General features: G+C 43.3%; 1 pseudogene; it reads right to left on the bottom strand.

Annotated features, from left to right (window-relative positions):
* Positions 1-209: 209 nt before the first annotated feature.
* LOC114635614 lies at positions 210-983 on the bottom strand (annotated as a pseudogene).
* Between the last annotated feature and the right edge of the window lie 8,316 nt (positions 984-9,299).

Genomic DNA, 9,299 nt, shown 5'->3' with positions numbered 1-9,299 from the left:
GGATCAAAAGCCCAACCAACCAGCAAAGCCAGCATGCTTTCTACACAGGGATATTAGGAAGAGGACATGTCCATCCTGTAGACCACGAAGAATCCCAGTGCCACGCTCACCACACACAAAGGTTCAGACACACAAAACTACAGCAGCTGAGGACCAATCTCTGGTGGGTTGTCAGTATCAATACTGACCCAGCTCCACGCCGTGGCGGCCTAGCGCATGCCCAAGATCTGCCTGCTCTTTAGCTGGTAGTTTTTTTCAATATCAGACAGGGCCTGAGCCCGTAGCTGGGCAGCGTGAAGCCTCTTCTTCAGGTCCTTGCACTTGGACTTGGCGACCTGGCTCTCGGAGTCCTCACTCCGTGCGGTGTTCTCTTTGCTTTCCCCATGGAAATGAACTTTCTTCTTCATGACTGAGGATGGAAGATCAAGTTCTGGGCCACCAGCCGCAGACGGGAGCCTGTGCTCGTCCTTCAGCAGCCTGTAGTTCTTCAGCAGACTCTCGGCTCTAGCCAGCTTGTCCTCTGCAAGTCTCTCTCGAATACAAAGTTCCCGTTCCTTCTGCTCCAGGCTGTCCTCCCGAGCTCTGAGTGCTCGCTCTCGTTCCTGCAGCTGCCTCTCCTTCAGCTTGAGCTCACTCAGCGCGGGGCTGGAGTCCTGCAGCTTCACAGGCTCTCCTGAGCGCCGGCCTCTCCTCTCCACATTTCTCTTCTGCTCTTCTGCAACCAAGTCTGCTATCAAAGGGCTCTCCAGAATTTCTTCCACTGAAGGGCGATGGTAGTCCTTTAAATTCAGCATGCGAGTGATGAGGTCATTCAAGCCATCTGAGTAGCGGTAGGGGATGCGCCTGAATCTCCCTTCCCTGATTTTCCCAGCTAACTCTTTCTGGTTGAAAGCTGTAAACGGTGGCATCAGCGCACACAGCTCATACAGCAGGCAGCCCAGCGACCAGATGTCCGACTTCTCGTTGTAGGACAGGCGGCTCATCTTTGTGTTTTCTTGCATTTCTTTAAGGGATTTCTGTGATTCCTCTTTAAGGGCTTCTACCTGTTTACTTGTACTCTCCTGTATTTCTTTAAGGGAGTTACTTATGTTCTTCTTATAATCCTCTATCATCATCATGAGAAGTGATTTTAATTCTGAATCCTGCTTTTCTGGTGTGATGAGGTGTCCAGGGCTTGCTATATTGGGAGACCTGGGTACTGATGATGCCAAGAAACTTTGGTTTCTGTTGCTTATGTTCTTGCGCTTGCCTTTCACCATCTGGTTAACTCTAGTGTTACCTGTCCTCACTGTGTAAGACTGGAGTCTGTATTTCCATTTATCTTGCTTGTGGCAGAGCTCCTCAGAGTCCAGATGTCTCTGTGGTCTCATGATCCTAATATCCTGGGTGTAAGAACTCCTGGGACTCAGGCCACCTCTTGGATCTGGAAATCCTTCTGCTCTGGGTGCAGTGGTTCCTCTAGGATGGCTCAGGATACGATGTCTCCCAAGTGCAAACCACCTTGGTGTCTGCTGCTCTGAGTGCAGTGGCTCCTCTAGGATGGCTCGGGATTCAGTTTCTCCACAGGACAGGAGCAGACCAACTCTGTGTCTGCCCCAGCCCAAAGGACCAGGCAGGGGCAGAAGGGAAGTGGAATTCCAGAGGGGTGGGGTTTGGGTAGCTGGTGTGTCCTGAATGTCCCTGGCTCCCAGATGTATCTCTGGGGCTTAGGGAGTGAGATGGAGTTCTTACTGGCTGCTCTGAGTGCAGTGGTTCCTCTAGAATGGCTGAGGATTCAGTATCTCCACAGGAGCAGACCTACTCTGTGTCTGCCCCAGCCCAAAGGCTACATAGACAATCTTTACCCAGTGCATAAAAACATCGCTCCAACATCTCCACCTTTTAGTCCAATAATAGGCTCTTTCTAAAATATCAAGAAACTATATACAGCAAGAACAATTATGAAAATTTTCAGGTAAGAATTACATTGACAATGACCAGTCCATTTGTATTTGGCAACTGTGGTGGTCTGAATATGCTTGGCTCAAAAGATATGACACTATTAGGAGGTATGGCCTTATTGGAGGAGAGGTAGCCTTGTTAGAGAATGTATGTCACTGTGGAGACGGGACTTTGAGGTCTCGGATATAGGCTCAAGTCTGGCCAGTGTGATCCAGAGCCTCCTACTGACTACCTTCAGATCAAGATGTAGAACTCTCAGCTCCTTCTGTAGCACCTGTTTGCCTGGACGCTGCCATGCTCCCCATCATGATAATGGACTGAACCTCTGAAACTGTAATCCATTCACAATTAAATATTGTCCTTTATCAGATCCTTGGTCAGTGTCTCTTCACAGCAAGGAAACCCTAAGACAGCAACCTTGGAGAAAGTACTCTAATATCCATCCTATCTTGGTGAGTCCAAGGTTCTATATGTATATCATTTTCTATTACATTTCCCAACCTATAAATATCTTTTTAGACCTTAACACATGTTCTTAAATCCTAAACAATTTAAGCTTAATTTTGAGGCTATAACTATCTAGTCCTCAACCCTGTCAGAGACCTGAGAAGGATAAATATTACCTGAGGAAACAGGAAGTGTAGAGTGAACAGCTTCCAAAACTATAGAAATGACAGTGGTTGATGGCTACCTGTATAGCCACCCAAGATTCCTCTGTAATGTTAGAGCATCCATTCTCCAGTCTTCTGATGTAGTATATCTGACAGACTTGTCTGTGAAGCAAGAATATTGAAGGACCTGCCTTCTTTGTCTTAGCAAAGTTTCCTCCATGTCCTTCTTGTCCACAGCTTGGACAACGTTCTGTCAGCAATCAGAGCAAGGGCAGTGTCTTGCCCAGTGGCTAGCTCTGCCACATTTGAAGCAAACTCCATATGGAGGTTCTTCAGTGCCCAATATCTTCTTTGAAGAAGAATGGGGGTGCTGCCTGGAGCAGTCATGTCTTGCTGTCAAGAAAAGCTTTGTTAATAAAAAAAACTTTAGATGCCATATTCTGTAGATCTCTGAAGTGTTTGAAGACCATCTATCTATAGTATATCTGAATAGGCAAACATTGCTTGTTTCTAACAATTTATCTGCTTAACTTTAAAAACTTGTACAGGAGGCTAAAAAAGCTTATATCTTTAATCATTTAAACTACTATATAACATGAACACAAGTTTGATTGACTGACATAAGTAATTTTTAAACCACATTTTTAATGATGGTTCTTAAATGCTTTAACCTCCCTTGTAGCCCACCACCCACCAGAGATAGTGGGAAAGAAAAGCTACAGGGGAGTGGCTGTTTAGAAATGTTTCTGTTTAGAAATGTTCTTTGGAGCATCTCCTGTCTATGTTGTCTGGAAATCGGAATTTCAGTTCACAGGTTAGCAGCAGCAGCTTGATCTGCTTACAGAAACGTCACAGATACACCAGCAGTCAAGATTGGTAGAGTCAAGATAGCAAACATGAATCAGCAGCGGTGGCATGACCTAGCAAAGACAGCCAGGCCTCAGCCTCTGCACAGCTGTGCCTCTCTCAGCAAAGTGAAGATCAGCAAAGACACAATACCCACACGCATTGCACAACTAACTCTATAAGCAAGCCAAGCTCAGCCTCCACCGCTGTCCATCAAGTCCTAGCTATACGACCCTTAAACATCATGTGTTCTTCATGGGTCTCCCCTCAGCATGTGCATCTGCCTCAGCTGACATCACTCTGCCAATCAGCCCAAGTCTGAGGAAGCGGCAAGAAAATTGCAGCACTCCACCAGAAGTGTTTTGGTGCATTTCTCTCTATTGAGTCTCAACTAATGGAGCTCACATGTAAGGACAGACCAATACATGCATGTCATTAGCAAAGAATCTTTCCTCACGTGTCCTTCCATGTGTCTGCTTTAGCAGAACATCCTCTCTCCTGTGTCTGCTTCAGTGAAACGTTCCTTCACAAGTCTGCCTTAGTCTTTCACCTGTGTCCACTTCAGGAAGACACTCCTTCACGTGTTTGTCCCAGCAAAACACTGTCCAACACAACTGATTTTCCAAAGGACCCTTAAGTTTCCACTTCAGGCTGATTACAAACTTTCATTTCTTTTTGAGGGGGGTAGGGGGAGTTTCGAGACAGGGTATTTCTTAATTATCCTAATATTTTGTAATAGTAGCTTTCAAGGACTAGAACTTTACATTTTTAAATTAGTTCCATAAGTACAATACCTAAGAGTTGAAACATATATGCATAGTGTGTTATAGCAAAATGTAACGTTAAATTTCTATCAATACACAAAACTCCACAGTGATGTAAAATATTTGACTTGCTAACACTCTTTGGTTTAAAAGTAGATTCAATAGTTTGAGTAATTTATTGTATCATCCCTATATCCCCCTTTTCTCTTTCCACCCCTTCTCCCCCCTTTTCTCTTTCCATCCCTTCTCCTCCCTTTTCTCTTAACACTAGATAGGAGAGAAGGAACAATAAATGAAATACAAAGGAGAAAAAGAGATTCCCGAATCCAACTTCCTTCTTTTGTTCCCTGACCAAGACCACTAACAACTTGTGATCAACCCCCCCACACCCCCACTCCCCACCCCCGCTTAACATCCATCACACATTGAATGATCAAAAACCACCCAGCCAGCTCTTAGGAGTGGGACATTGTTCTCATAAAATTGCTTCCTGCTGTCTGGGGGTGAAGGCATCTTTTGGAGGCCCTAAGAAAATTGGGATAATGGTCAAGTCCTAAGAAAGCTAACTGTTACATTGGCTGTCTGATGTCCATGTGATGGGGAAGTCCAGGGCTTAACTGAAATCCTGGCTGGAACGGTCTGTGAGACTGGCCAATCTTAGACATTTTGAAGTTGTTCTGTGTGCAGATTTTTTTTATTCAGTTTACATCCTGATTACAGCCCCTCTCCCTCCTCTCTTCCAAGTCTTTGCAAATACCTCCATTCATTGCCCCCTTTCATTCTCCTCAGAGAAGAGGAGCCCTCTTGGGTACCTCCCCACCCTGGGACATTTGGTCCCAGCAGGACTAAGTACATCCTCTCCCACTGAGACCCAAAGGAAGGGGATCCAATGGCAGGCAACAGAGACCAAGACAGCCCCCTCTCCACTTGTTAGGGGACCCACATGAAGACCAAGTTGCACATTTGGCACAAATATGTAGGGGGTGTCTAGGTCCAGCCCCTGCATGTTCCTTGGTTGGTGGCCCAGGCTCTATGGGACCCATGGTCCCAGTCAGTTGACTGCATAGGTCTACTTTTGGTGTCCTTGATCCCTCCACCTTGCTCACTTCGCTCTCCCACTCTTCTACAAGACTCCCTGAGCTCCTCCTGATGTTTGGCTGTGGGTCTCTGCATCTGCCAACAACCAATGCTGGATGAAGCCTCTCAGGAGACAGTTATATACTAGGTTCCTGGCTGCAAGAATAGCAGAGTATCATTAATAGTATCAGCAGTTCACTCTCTCACTTGGGATGGGTCTCATTTGGGGGCAGTCATGGTTGGCTCTGCCCTCAGGCTCTGCTCCATCCTTATCCGTGCACGTGCTGTAAGCAAGACAAATTTTAAGTTGAAGGTTTTGTGGGTGTATTGATGCCCCACTCCGTCCTCTGGAACTCCTGCCTGGCTACAGGAGGTCGCCACTTCAGTCTATACCCCTTCTGGTAGGAATCTCATCTAGAGTCACCCCTATAGACTCCCCATATCCTCTCCATCCCAAACCTCCAACTAGTCACCTGAGATCCCCCCTGCTGATTTCCATTCTCACTTCTAGCCCTCTCCTGCCCTTTGTCTCCTCACTCCTAATTGGCATCCCTGTTCCTCTCCTCACTCCCTCTCTTACACGGTTCCCTCTTTCCATTCACCTCCTATGACGATTTAGTTTTCCCTTCTGAGTGAGATTCATTTATCTTCCCTTGGGGCCTCCTTATTACCCAGTTTCCTTGGGTCTATGGATTGTAGCATAGTTATTTTGCAGTTTATGGTTAATGTCTACTTATAAGTGAGTACGTACCAGACATGGCTTTCTGGCTCTGGGTTACCTCACTCAGGATGATATTCTCAAGTTCCATTCATTTTCCTGTAAAATTCATGAAGTCTTTCAGGAAACAGCTATTGAGGTATTCTGTGAGGCTTGATCACCTGGGCTACTTAACTTGTCTTCTTTGGTGTTTGGTTCTTTTGCTCTGTAAACTTTTAAAGGTAATATACATTTCTGCATTAACACATTGTGATGGTTTGAATATGCTTGGCCCATGGGAGGTGTCATTATTAGGAGGTATGACTTTGTTGAAGTAGGTGTGGCCTTGTTGGAGGAAGTATGTCACTGTGGGAGTGGGCTTTGAGACCCTCCTCCTAGCTGCCTGGAAGTCAGTCTTCTATTTGCCTTTGGATCAAGATGTAGAACTTTTAGCTCCTGCAGCACCATGTCTGCCTTCAAGCTGCCATGCTTCCCACCTTGATGATAATGAACTGACCTCTGAACCTGTAAGCCAGCCCCAATTAAGTATTGTCCTTTATAAAAGTTGCCTTGGTCATGGTGTCTCTTCACAGCAATGGAAACCCTGACTAATACACATATATGAAATATGCAGTGTGCACTAATCAGCTAAAGGTGATTCTCTGCTCTATGTTCAAGCAGGAAAGGCATCTGTCTTTCTCTATAAGTCAGTTCAGACTATATAATCAAATTGTAATATAAATTTTCATCCATGCCATTTGAAAGGTTGGCATATAATAATAAGTCCTGAGGACTCTGTAGCCAACAAGATTTATTGTTTATGCTTTGCTGAAGTCCTGGCTGAAGACATTCATGCCTCAGCCACTTTCAGACTTGTTCCCATGTAGAGGAATCAGCAGATATTTTACAATGTCTCTCAACAACAGTTGATTTTTGTTCATTACCATTTAAAAATTTTAAAGTTAATAAAACACTATGTAATCTATCTCTGAGGGTCTTTGTAACTTCTTTCTGCTTCATAAGCATCCTTTTAAAAGTATGATTAAATCTTTCCTCAACTACTCATCCTAGGATTGTGTTGTTTACCTGTAATGTGTTTTATGTTATAATATGCAAAAAACTATTTCATTTTAATAGAGATATATGTTAGACTCTTTTATATGTTGAGCCTCCAGATGCTCTTCAACTAGCTGTTCTAGTGCTTGTAATTTTTCTTTTGTCATAGCCATAGTTCTACCCAAACTTGCCTATCAGTCAACTACCTTAGTGGGAGGATGGTGGGTATTCTGCCAGAATTGGCTCCCCCATATAGAGGTGAAGAATCAACATCTGCTGTGTCTTGTTTGTTTACAAACTGAACAGTCTGTGATTGTTCTTGATAACATTTTTTAATATCTTTATCATAACATCTCCTATTTTATGACTTGTCCTTGAAGTTGGAGGGATGCTAATCTATGCTTCCTATTGTTGCAATAGATCTCTCTGCCACTGAGCCACACATCAGCAATGACAGTCTTTGGCCATCAGGCCTAGAAGGTGAAGAGGCTTTTTCTGTTGAGGAGGTACATGGGAGAGAGTGACCTCATCTTGTCTTAAGCAACTCATGGCAATCAATCCTTCAGTTGTCCTCTGTTTGTCCACAGTGCAGGCCAGGCCCTGGCAGTGACCAAAGCACTGAGACAATTGTGTCCAGTGCTTATGGTACCACAACCCATGTGGTATCTTTTATTATTGTGCCCATATCTTCTTGGAGACCTTGGGAAGGTCACTGTTAGGATCTGGGCGTCTCTGCTCTTTGTGGTAAATTTAAACAAATAAATGCAATATTCATCAGATCTCTGACAGGTTTGAGGGCTAGATCCTACCAACCATATCTAAGTTAAACAGCCTTTGTCTGTTTTTAGTTCTCTGCTCTTAACTTTACTTCACAAACATAAAACAGGAGACTAAAGCTTAATCTTGCAATTAACTGCATCAGTTCTTAGTATGACTTCAAATATATTTCTGAATACATTAAAAGATCTGATTATTTATAAAGTTACTGACTATCAATCCTCGTTAAGTTTGGGCCTTAAAACTCATAGTTTTGAATTGAAGCTCTTCTAATATCAAAATAAAACTTTTTAATCCATAAACATAATCCATAAAGAGACTGAGAAATTTTCTGACCTTTATATGGTATATCATTATAAAACATAACAGTTTCCTGTATAATTACATTTATGCTGAAGGCACTGTCAGGACAGAAGAGGGTTAACAAGGTGGGAAAAAATGGCATGGACTTTGGCTGAGAGAGCTGTGTGATGGTTTGTATATGCGAGGCCCAGGAAGTGGCATAATTAGAAGGTGTGGCTCTGTTGGAATAGGTGTGTCACTGTGGGTGTGGGTTATAAGACGCTCATCCTAGCTGCCTGGAAGTGAGTATTCTGCTAGCAGCTTTGAGATGAAGATGAAGAACTCTCAGCATGTCTTGCACCATGCCTGCCTGGATGCTGCCATGCTTCCTGCCTTAATGATTATGGACTGAATCTCTGAACCTGTAAGCCAGCCCCAGTTAAATGCTGTCCTTTATAAGACTTGCCTTGGTTATGATATCTGTTCACAGCAGTAAAACCCTAAGACTAGCTGTTATCATAAGGTAATTTAATTAAAAACTTCCCAATTTTTATTCCTGGTATCATTAACATAATTTATAGAGCAATATACCTAATGTAATGAAAAGAAAAAGAGAAAGCTACAACAGATTTTTTTAAATGACCTCAGGAATGTATATCTAATTGATATATTACATTAATCAATAGCTACGTCTTTTAAAATACAAACCTTTTGTTACTATATCATTATTTTCATCATCAGATCCATAACCATCATCATAGGGACTGCCTGAGCTTCTTCTATCATAATTGTCTCCCCTTCATGGATCCAAAATTTGACTGTTCATTATAATTTATAAAGTCATTGTTGTTTCCATCATTATTATAGTTATTTTCATTAAAATTTCCTCCATTCTAACCTCCATATATTAATAAAGGCATTATAATAAAATATTTGATAAAATTTAAAATTTACCATTGCATTATGTATTTAAATATTTTTTAAAAGTTGTTTTTTCAATATCAAAATAAAATTTCTTTTTTAAGAATGAAGTCATAGGTACTCAACCCCAGAAAACCGAGAGAAACAGGGACTCCCAGGAGCTTGAACTCACGCAGCATCCCAGGTAAGGTAAAAGCAACACTCTCCCCAAACAAGGAGCAACCGGGACCCACTGGGACCCAGGAATTCGCTCCTGGCCCGGGGCGGGCTCCATCCGGTTTGGGCCCGAGCACTCACAGATCCCGGGAGGCAGCTCTGCACCCAATC

This window comes from Grammomys surdaster, unplaced genomic scaffold (assembly GCF_004785775.1).
Source record: "Grammomys surdaster isolate TR1022 unplaced genomic scaffold, NIH_TR_1.0 114059, whole genome shotgun sequence".
NCBI lineage: Eukaryota > Metazoa > Chordata > Mammalia > Rodentia > Muridae > Grammomys > Grammomys surdaster.
The sequence above is the reverse complement of the archived record's forward strand: the minus strand, read 5'-3'. Positions and strand labels throughout refer to the sequence as shown.